The following is a 10,153-nucleotide window of genomic DNA, read 5'->3' as shown; positions in this document are numbered from 1 at the left end:
AGCATTGCAGTCTGTGAAACCACTAAGCATCAATATATTACAAGTGTTCATTGAATCAGTTCTGGTTTGTCCAAAACAAAATGGTGCTGTAATGAGGAGACCACAGTTAGATGTGTTACCAGTGATCCAACTAGTACCAAAATCATCAGCAGTAGCAGCTAGTGTAGTATCAGGAGTCATGAAATCATCAGTATCATCATTATTGTAGTTACCACACAATCCACATAGTCTATTCTGCCATGTGGTAGATACAGTGACCTCCACACGATATAATCCATCCCAGAATATCCTGACGTTTTGAACAAGAAGAATAACATGAGTGTTCCCACCAACTCTTAACACTTGTACTTCACTTGATGACATGACTACACCAACATCACTTATTGGCTGTACAGCATTATTAATGGATATTGCGTCACTTCTTCCCAAGATAATAGAAATACTCTCACTAGGAATTGTGATATTTACTTGATTAACACAGAACACATATGGGCTATGACGTGTATTTTGTACAGTAATAATAAACTCATCACTATCACATGGAGTAGTGAGGATATATTCACAATCTCCTTGAAAGTCAAAGAAATGAAGGTCAAATGTTTGATAATGAGAATAACCAGATACAGTACAAGTAGCACCATCAGCTACACATGGAACTGTTTCACACACAAACTCTCTGTTGAGACAAATGCATCTTGTGGAACAATTTGGTTGTATCTCTTCTCCTTGTTGATATATCACATCCGTTAGTACACAAGCTGTGAAAAAAATAAAATAAACAACATCCATGAACGCTTCATGCTAACTTAAAAGTTTTCATAATTGATGGCAAATATAGGTTTCTAAAGTCCGTCACTGTTTTAGATGTGCACTGATTTTGCCAGCACAATTAGAGGAATTTAGGTAGCAAAAGTCAATGGGACTAATGCCAGTAAAATAGCTGTGTACATATTAGGTATCTGAACCTGTGCACATTTTACATGGTACAGATTGATATAACCAACTAACAACTTACAAAAAATACTGTAGACTTAAGGTGCTTGTGAGAGAAGAGTGGCAAAAGATTGAGAACTCTGATGAAACAGGTGCCACAAGTTGAAATATCCTAATAGAATGTTTACAGGTTATTATACTGTAATAGAGCAATCAAGATTAGTTCTGAATTTGGAAAACACTTTTATTATATAATAGTCATAAAAGTTGTGATTACACAGTGTAGCCTTAACCAATTAAATTTTTTGAAATTTTAGCTACATACACTTTTTCATGTAGAGAATTCAGCTGCAAACAATATAAAAAGGATTTTTTATAGCTTAAAAGAATAGAATGTTAAATAATTGGGTGATACTGCATAAACTATATTGAGTAGATCAAGATACTGTAATAATGCGGTCACCCTATTAGACCAGTTATGCTCCAATTAACCCTCTGGAGTGTTTAACTAGAAACAATCCCCCTGTAGAGAGTTCAGCTACAAGAAAGTTATCCTGTAGAAAGTTCAACTATGTTGCAATCCTTTCTGTAGAAAGTTAGTTAGGTTATGAATCGCTCTGTGGACAGTTCAACTACAACCCATTCACCATGTAGTCTAAGAGTTCAGCTACGTACATTATAAGTATCCCTGTTGCAATTTCAGCAACATACACCTTTTCATGTAGAGAATTCTGAATCAGCTGCAAACAATATAAAAGGCTTTTTATAGCTTACAAGAATAGAATGTTAAACAATTGGGTGATACTGTAAAAACTATATTGAATAGCAAGTTCTAGATCAAGATACTATAATAATGCAGTTGCCCTGTTAGAGCAGCCTGATATATAATTCAGCTATATGTATGTTGTGAAAAGTAACCACATAGAGAGTTTAGCTACATTACACATTACCTTGTAGAAAGTTCAGCTATAAGAAAGTTACCCTTATTATACACTTACACTAAGTTAACAAGTCATCCTGTAGAAGTGTCAGCTACAAGAAGGTCACCACAGACTGGAGAGAGTTCAGTAATTACAACACAAGTCAACATGTAGAGAATTCAGCTACAAAACAAGCAACTCTGCATAAAGTTCAACTACAAGACAAGTCTGACTCACCTTGTAGAGTTCATCTACGTACATCATAAGTCACCCTTTAGCGAGTTCAAATACTGTATGTATACAAGAAAGGCACCCTGAAGAGGGTTCAATTACAGTATGTTACAAGTCTCTCTGTATGTTCTGCTACAGGTAAGTCACCATGTAGAGATTTCAACTAGATAACAAGTCTCTGTATAGAGAGTTAAGCTAAGCTACAAGTCACCCTGTAGACATTTCAGCTTGGTTACAGTTCACCTTGTAGAGTTCAACTACAAGAAACCAATCTTGTAGACTGTTTAGTGACATCAGAATCTACTTTGTAGACAGTTCAGCTACAGTATGCCACAAGTCAATGTTTAGAGAGTTCAGTTACAAATAAATCACCCTGTAGATAATTCAATTGCGTTACAAATCACTCTGAGGAGAGCTCAGCAACATTACGAGTCTCTGTTTAGAGAGTTCAGCTAGGCTACAAGTTATCCTGAAGAAGTTTCAGAGTCAGGCTTTTGGCAAGTAGCTGAATTCTAACCAGCCTTTGCTCTATAGTAAATGAGTCACTGATGGACCTCAAAATGATTGCAAGTGCCTCACAAGTATGAGTTGTCCCATCAAATATGACACCAACATGCTTGTTATAGATTTTGTCTTTAATTTGCATCTCTTCTTCTTTTACAACAAAGGGAATTAAGTCATACAGAAACCTTCTGTCACAGAGGTGGTAGCCACCCTCCTCTAATAAATCCCGAAGAAGGCCAATTTTATTCAAAGGTATGCCTGCTCGCAAGAATGATTTTAGCACTTTCACACGAAAAACCTGCTGTGTTTGTGGTAATGTTTCTCCACGAAGGTGAACATCATCATTGTACTTCTGGAGCGTTTCTGCTAGATCTCTTTCTAGTGCTTCCTTTTTACTCATCCTTTCCTTTCTTTTAGCATGCTTGGACGATTTCACATGCTTCTCCACAATACTTTTCTTAACACTCAGTTCTTCTCTACAAGCTCTACAAAACAATTTCTTGTTAGCAACTGAGAAGGGTTCATTTCTATATTCTTAAACTTGCTGTGCAGGGTCAATACCTTTAGGCTCATTCGCAGAAGTTCCTCTACATCTTCTTTTTCCGGAAGGGGATTCCTAGCTTGAGCTTACTTCCTAGAGAGGCTCGAGGTCATAGGAGCTTTCAAAATGCTCAGTAATGAATTGGTTTGTGGCTGGGTCACTCCTAAGATTGTTGCTGTTGTCTCATGATTCCCTCATGTTCCCTACTTGAACAGCTGGACCTTTGTGATTGAGCACTGTCAGTAGTAGTACTGCTAATGATTTCTACATCTGAATTAATAAAACTCTCATCTGAGTTACATAAGAACATTGTTCAATACACCGCCCATTGCACTCATTTCCGGAAAATTCCCAATTTTTCTCCGGACACGTTTAGAATTTGATCGATTATCCGGAATATTCTCTGATTCTTTTCACAACCTATTATTCCCGAAATTTTTCCGGCATAATATACGCATGCCTAGTTATAAATCACCCTGTAGAGAGCTTAGTTATGTTACAGTACAAGTCACCCTTCAGAGAGTTCAGCTACAAACAAATTATCCTGTAGAGAATTCAATTACGTTACAACTTGTCTGTAGAGAGTTCATCTGCATTAAACGCTTCTGTTTGGAAGTCCAGCTTAGCTACAATTCACTTTGCAGATGTTTCAGAAACAGTATGATGTACATACAAGATAAATTGTAGACATAGTCAAATGCATATAACATAGTAAAGAAAAAGACAAGTAAAGGAAGGCCTCTAGCTATAAGCAATTACAAAGAAAGTGATATCTAAAACACAACAACCAAGTGTGAAAAACGTTGTGGCAATCAAAACAGCTAGGGTGAATAAAGATATTAAACCAAAGGTGGTGGCCAAGAAATGGTTGCAATGATGTTAATGCCAATTATTTTTGATTGGCATTAACATCATGGCAGCCGCTATCTCTTATTTCACATCTTTTTCCACCTTGGCTCTTTACCGCCCCCTTTTCACAGATAGGTTATTTTTTTAGTTTACATATATAATTTAATTCCATGTACCTGTGCATCTTGAAACGTCCAAACATACTCCATCAAGTAGTACCTGTCCTACAGCACAGAAACACCCTTCAGCACATCCACCTTCACATGGTTGATCAACATTATCACATGTCTGAGGACATAATGGACCACATTGTTGATATATCATCCCAGCAGGACATGGAAATGCTGGAAAACATAAAATAAATTAGCAATTAACATCAGTTGATGTTGTGCTATAATACACTACAGAGCAATGAATGCCAGTTACTGTATCATTTATACAATCCACCCCAAAAACACTTCCACTGTAAAAAAAGGTGCGTCCAAGAAACTACAAGTACCTGTAATCCAATGTAATTAAAAACAGCTCAGTTGTATGGAAAGACTTCATGAAACTAAAAATAATTGGTAACTTAAAAAGCTGATATCTGGAGTGGCCAAGAATCAATCTTACTCATACTAAATCTTTTTATCCATGCAAGAGCACCTTGCATTGGCTGTAAAAAGTGCACCCATGAAAGCAACTGGCAATTGAAATAGCTGATATCTGAAGCGGCCAAGAATGAATGCTGATATACAACTAATTGGATTTAACAAAAAGTTTAAAACATCGAACCTTTATCTTTCAGATGTGTTCTACATTCACTCTTGCTGCATCATAAATAGATTTCTTTTAACTCTAATTGGCTGATAATTTAGCTGCCTTTTTTTTTGCTCTATACACTGAATATTAAAAAAGGCGGCCAAATTACCAGCCAATTAGAGTTAAAAGAAATCTATTTATGATGCAGCAAGAGTGAATGTAGAACACAGCTGAAAGATAAAGGTTCGATGTTAAACTTTTTGTTAATTCCAATTAGTTGTATATCAGCATTTATTCTTGGCCGCTTCAGAAATCAGCTATTTCAATTGCCAGTTGCTTTCATGGGTGCGCTTTTTTTACAGCCAATGCAAGGTGTTCTTACATAGATTAAAAAACTTTAGTATGAGTAAGATTGACTATTGGCCGCTTCAGATATCAGCTCTTTAAGTTACCAGTTACTTTTTTACTTTTATGAAGTCTTTCCCTACAACTAAGCTATTTTTAATTACATTGGATTACAGGTACTTGTAGTTTCTTGGACAAGCTTTTTTTTTACAGCAAAGGTGTTTTTGGGATGGATATCACTCATTTTTGTTATAGTGATAGTCCCACTTGGGGAACAACAAAATTGTTAAAACTTTAATGGTATATAACATTTAGATGACTGACATTTGGATATTAGCAATCATATTATTATCTTGGAGAGTCAAACATATGCACCTGTCAACTTGTTTGACAAATGCATGCACGTTACAGACAGTTCATACTGGAAATTTGGAAGTATGAATTTACAGTGTAGAATAGACAGACTGTTCTATAGATTTATGTTTACTGTGGCATTCATTTACTAATTACAACATCTCATATCTGTGGTAAATGCTTTAGATTATGCTCATAAATATAGCAAGTGCCTACTATTACTACACAGCTGGCTATTGACTGTTCTATTAGAGTATATTTATTCTTTTTATAATATTATTTACAAAATATATTTGTGGAATACTTCAGGCATCTTATACTCAAACTTAAGTGTTAACTGAGTGCGTAATAAATTACTACACAGCCAGCTATGCAGAATTTTGACTGAATTCATAATACAGACAATTTATTGCATAAGCACTGATTGATGGTAATACAACGTAATGCTTATCAGCAGTTATAGTGATCTTATTGAGTTCACTGCAGCTATATACATGTAAGTCTCAGATTACATTTCAAGTGTTTTTGTGTTGTGGCACTGTAGGGAAACACTATGAATCTCCTCATCTCAATAACTGCATCATCATCATATGTGACCGGATTTCACATAACAAGGCTTCCACACACACACAATCAAACTTACGTTTTTACCAGAAATGGATTGCTGGCCTAATACACTATCATATTCCACACTGTACTTCCTTCAGGACTGGCAAGTCTGGTTTCTGTGGCAGCTTTCCTCTGACCCTGTCAAAGCCACGAGTGGGAGATTGCTGCCATTGAATGGCTATGGCTTTGTGATAATGGTGTGTAGTGAGCTGGGACTTCACAGAGAGCTCACCAATAGTGTTCTCAGTCAATTTGGAGTGATTTGAGGGCCATGGAGGGCCATGGAGAGCCTAAACTTGGCCTCTGAATTCCAATCGTCGTCTTGCTTCATTTTATACCCCTATATTAAGCCCACCCACCGCCCCCCACCCTATTACTACCACCTGTGATATTATTACCCGCTCGAGAAAAGCTGCCCAAAACAGGGCTAATTTTGGGTATCAGAAATGTATACACCCACTCAGTGATAGCTAGTAAATAGATGCATACTTGGTGCAAATTGTGTTTGCACAGCTGTAGGCACTGGGAAGCTATTACACAATGATTACTTAAAATCGCCATATCTCCTAACAAAGCTTTGTGCGTCGAAGCCGGGTTTTGTCAAATTCAGTCACATATTTAGATCAACTGTTGTAACTGGATTGACAAGGTGTACAGATTTTCTGGTCATATAAAATCAATAAAGAGGGATCAGTAAAGAGATGGAGGGAAACCAACAAGATATCAGATAATTGAACAAGAATTATAGGAGGAACAGTCAAAATGCACTTAAATAAAACATCTCAATTAATATTCAAAACTCTTTGCTAATACAATGACCATGAACTCTGCTCTGACAATTATCTTATCATTGTGTTGAACATTACATAATCTGATTCTTAGTGTGGAGTTAGAACCTTACATTTCTTAGGCCTCATAGTACATGGAATAGCAATTTATATTGGCAGACGAAAGAATACCTTGTATACGCAACCTGAAAGCTAAATACATATAGTCATTATTATCAAGAGTCCATGCAACCACATAATAAGAGTTCATTTTAATATGGGACTCTAACTATCTTTTGGACTATGTATATAGGGCATCAGAGCCAGTACAGTAGATACAACCAGTGCATTGATATTTGAGCCTTTTTGACTGGAATTAAACAAACTTTCAAACTTGATGAAGCAAATTTGGTCACTGAAGGACTAGCTAAACATTGCAGTATACTTAGCTAAAAGTTTCTGAGGGAGTAAGTCCCGAGGCCCAGACTATATAGACCAGTTGACTTAGCCTTACCTACCACTTTCACCTTACTCTGGTGCCCCTGATGTATCAGAAACATAATAGTAGCTATAGAAAAAGCTAGTTAATGCCATAGGCATAGCTAGGGGCAGGAATTTGCCCTACCATCATGCGTTCTGGTATGTGACCATATGCATCATCACACAAAAAATCTTATAGCTAGGCTATAGCACACACGTACCGCATTGCTGAGCCATGACTAAGAACAAGCACCACACAAGACTGTCAATTATCATGTGATCTATTTAGGGAAAGTCCCTTGGAATGTCCCTGCAACACCCCAAGTGGACACACGTGATACGCGGTTTTAATTAAAATTGAACAAAATAATGTTGTTTAAAATGGCAGTCCAAAAGAAGAGTGAGAGTAACGAGACTGAGTAATCAACATTAAGTCTTATTGTAACTGGATTTCATTTCATGGTGAGGTGTACTTTAATGCAAAGGTTGTACACCATTGCTGAAGTATGAAAGAACCTGTGAAAGAATAAAAGTCTGGAATGGAGGTTAGCGAAACTGATGAGATCGAGGATTAGATCAACATCGACACACACCGATTAACTGCATTTGCAGTATTTTAGAGTCCCGCCAGGCAAAAACTCCTAGTAGCTCCACTAGCTCACATTATCTCATGGCGAGATTGTTGATAAGGTGTATGGACCAATTACCAAAAAACCGTGGCTATCTTATTATTTGCCACTACCATCATCATCAGAAATCTTGGAACTTTGGTTGCAGATGAAAAGTCAGTAAGTGAATCTGTGTCAGATATCGATGTTTGTATGAAAACGTATACCCATTCACATGTTCTGGTCTAAATTACAGAATTTATGTACAGTGAAACATATGAAGAAGTTTGCTGCATGGGATGGACATTATTTTGTTTAATCACGAAACACTGTAATTTTCACAAACTAACCTGCAGAACTAATTCACAGTGCTTTTGTTCAATTGTAACACTAAGGTTAATAATGGCTGTCAAGACATCAAAATAGATCAGAGTGTTCCTAGTGAAGGTTAATAATGGCTGTCAAGACATCAAAATAGATCAGAGCGTTCCTTTCCAAATATCTGGCATTCAATTTGCCATAGAAAAAGTGAGTGAGTTTCAACCTTAAAATTACGAGCTTAAATTTCCTGATTTCCTTCTGCTATAGCTTATCTTAATCACTATTCACTGCTATTTCCAAATCTGGTTCGGAATCTTAAGTATCTACCACATGTCGTGGGTTATTACGCCCTTTATTGCATGACACCAAAACACTCAATACAAAATGTATGGGGGAATTTGCTACACCTGGTCAGTTTAGGCTATTTTGACAAGCCAAAATTTTCATGAATTGGACTTCTTTTGGCATCATTGTACTCACAAAGAGTTGCTCTACATGCATCAAATTCAGATAGCTACTAAACAGACTTGAGGTAGGTGATACACAATAATTACTTTAATTTTTAATGATTTTTCAATTGAAATGTATTGGACATGCTGTTCCAGCTGGAATTTTTGCCATGAACAAACGTATAGCAAATGTCTGCAAACTTCTTGATATGCCTGTCTATTCAGGTCTCTGTGTAACAATGTCAACTGTTAAAATGAATAAAATCCCCAAATGTTTATTTTGTGTAAAAGTGATAAATTTAAGTGTATTGCATTTAATGCTCACCTATCTGTTTTTACAGGCAATCTAGTTATAGTGATTCACCCACTAACAGTGGATGTGGTTGTGATACTTAACTCTGGACCAGGTAGGACCTATATTAGTATTGTGAATTTCATACGATTGGTCTCTTGTGTTGTCAGATTACCAAGCAAGTTGTGTTTTGTGGTAACCACAAACCCAGCCCTAGTAATAATTGGCCAGTTGTCTGATTAGCAGCTTTGACTTCAGGTGTGTGCACAAGCTTACAGCAATTGCTTTATAAGTTGTACTTTTATGCACTAGTGTAACTTAATGTTATTTAAGATCAGGTATTGGTTGTAAAATGGGTTAAACAATATTGCCAGGTACAATTGCAATCCTGAATTTCCTGTTGTATAGCTAAGAAATATATTTACCATGTTGTACATTCTGTTTGGTGGCCACTTGTGTTTGACAAGTCTCCTTGTTTTCATGTTTACGTTTACGTTACCTCTGGTACACAGTGGCGGATCTAGAAATTTCAGAGGGGGTTTTTCAGATTCCACTCAACTTTAGCCTAGCTATAAGTCAAAGACCAAAAAAAGGTCACAACCTGCTGTAGAATGTCGTAATTGTGATTTCAAAGGCTAAAGTGTGAAGTTTTTCATTTTATACCCATACGACGACTCGTCAATAAATTATGGGTGTGCTATTTCCAGAGTTGGTTTCAGCTGAAACCATTGCAACCCCCCTGTATACGCCACTGGTACACTAGATTCACTTATAGTCTTAAATATAATTTATTAAGTGTTTAATTCAGTGCTTGCTTGTTCTTTTACAGGGCTCACTTAATGTTGTGTCATCATGCAGATATCCAAGAAATAATCACTTGGTGTTAAACTGATGTTTATTAAATTTTTGTTATGTGTTGTAATAGCATTGTTATATGTTTACTCTACCGCAAGAAATTTTCATGAATTTTACAGCCATCTTATCCACAATTATAATTGCCTCATTTGTTCTGTCATGGCAGTTCACACTTCCACAGCAGTTTCACACTTCCACAAAGCACCATCAGTTTAAGGTGGAGTGTAGTGGCTTTCATTATGTATGTAAACTAATGTAGGGCAACAAAGTTTTGTCTGGAATGTGGTTCATAGTTTGTGACTGTACATGAGTTTTCAGTGGTCATTCCACACAACTTACAAAATATTTCTTGTA

At 36.5% G+C, this 10,153-nt stretch overlaps 1 long non-coding RNA gene across 1 annotated transcript; it reads left to right on the top strand.

Moving 5' to 3' along the window:
- Nucleotides 1-8,897: 8,897 nt before the first annotated feature.
- Nucleotides 8,898-9,926, top strand: LOC136243132 (uncharacterized). Its single transcript, XR_010694754.1, has 3 exons — nucleotides 8,898-9,059; nucleotides 9,115-9,202; nucleotides 9,774-9,926. It is a non-coding gene; the product is annotated as an uncharacterized lncRNA (long non-coding RNA).
- Nucleotides 9,927-10,153: the final 227 nt, after the last annotated feature.

Source organism: Dysidea avara, chromosome 2, assembly GCF_963678975.1.
Source record: "Dysidea avara chromosome 2, odDysAvar1.4, whole genome shotgun sequence".
In the NCBI taxonomy this organism is placed as follows: domain Eukaryota; kingdom Metazoa; phylum Porifera; class Demospongiae; order Dictyoceratida; family Dysideidae; genus Dysidea; species Dysidea avara.
This window is presented reverse-complemented; position numbering and strand designations above follow the sequence as displayed.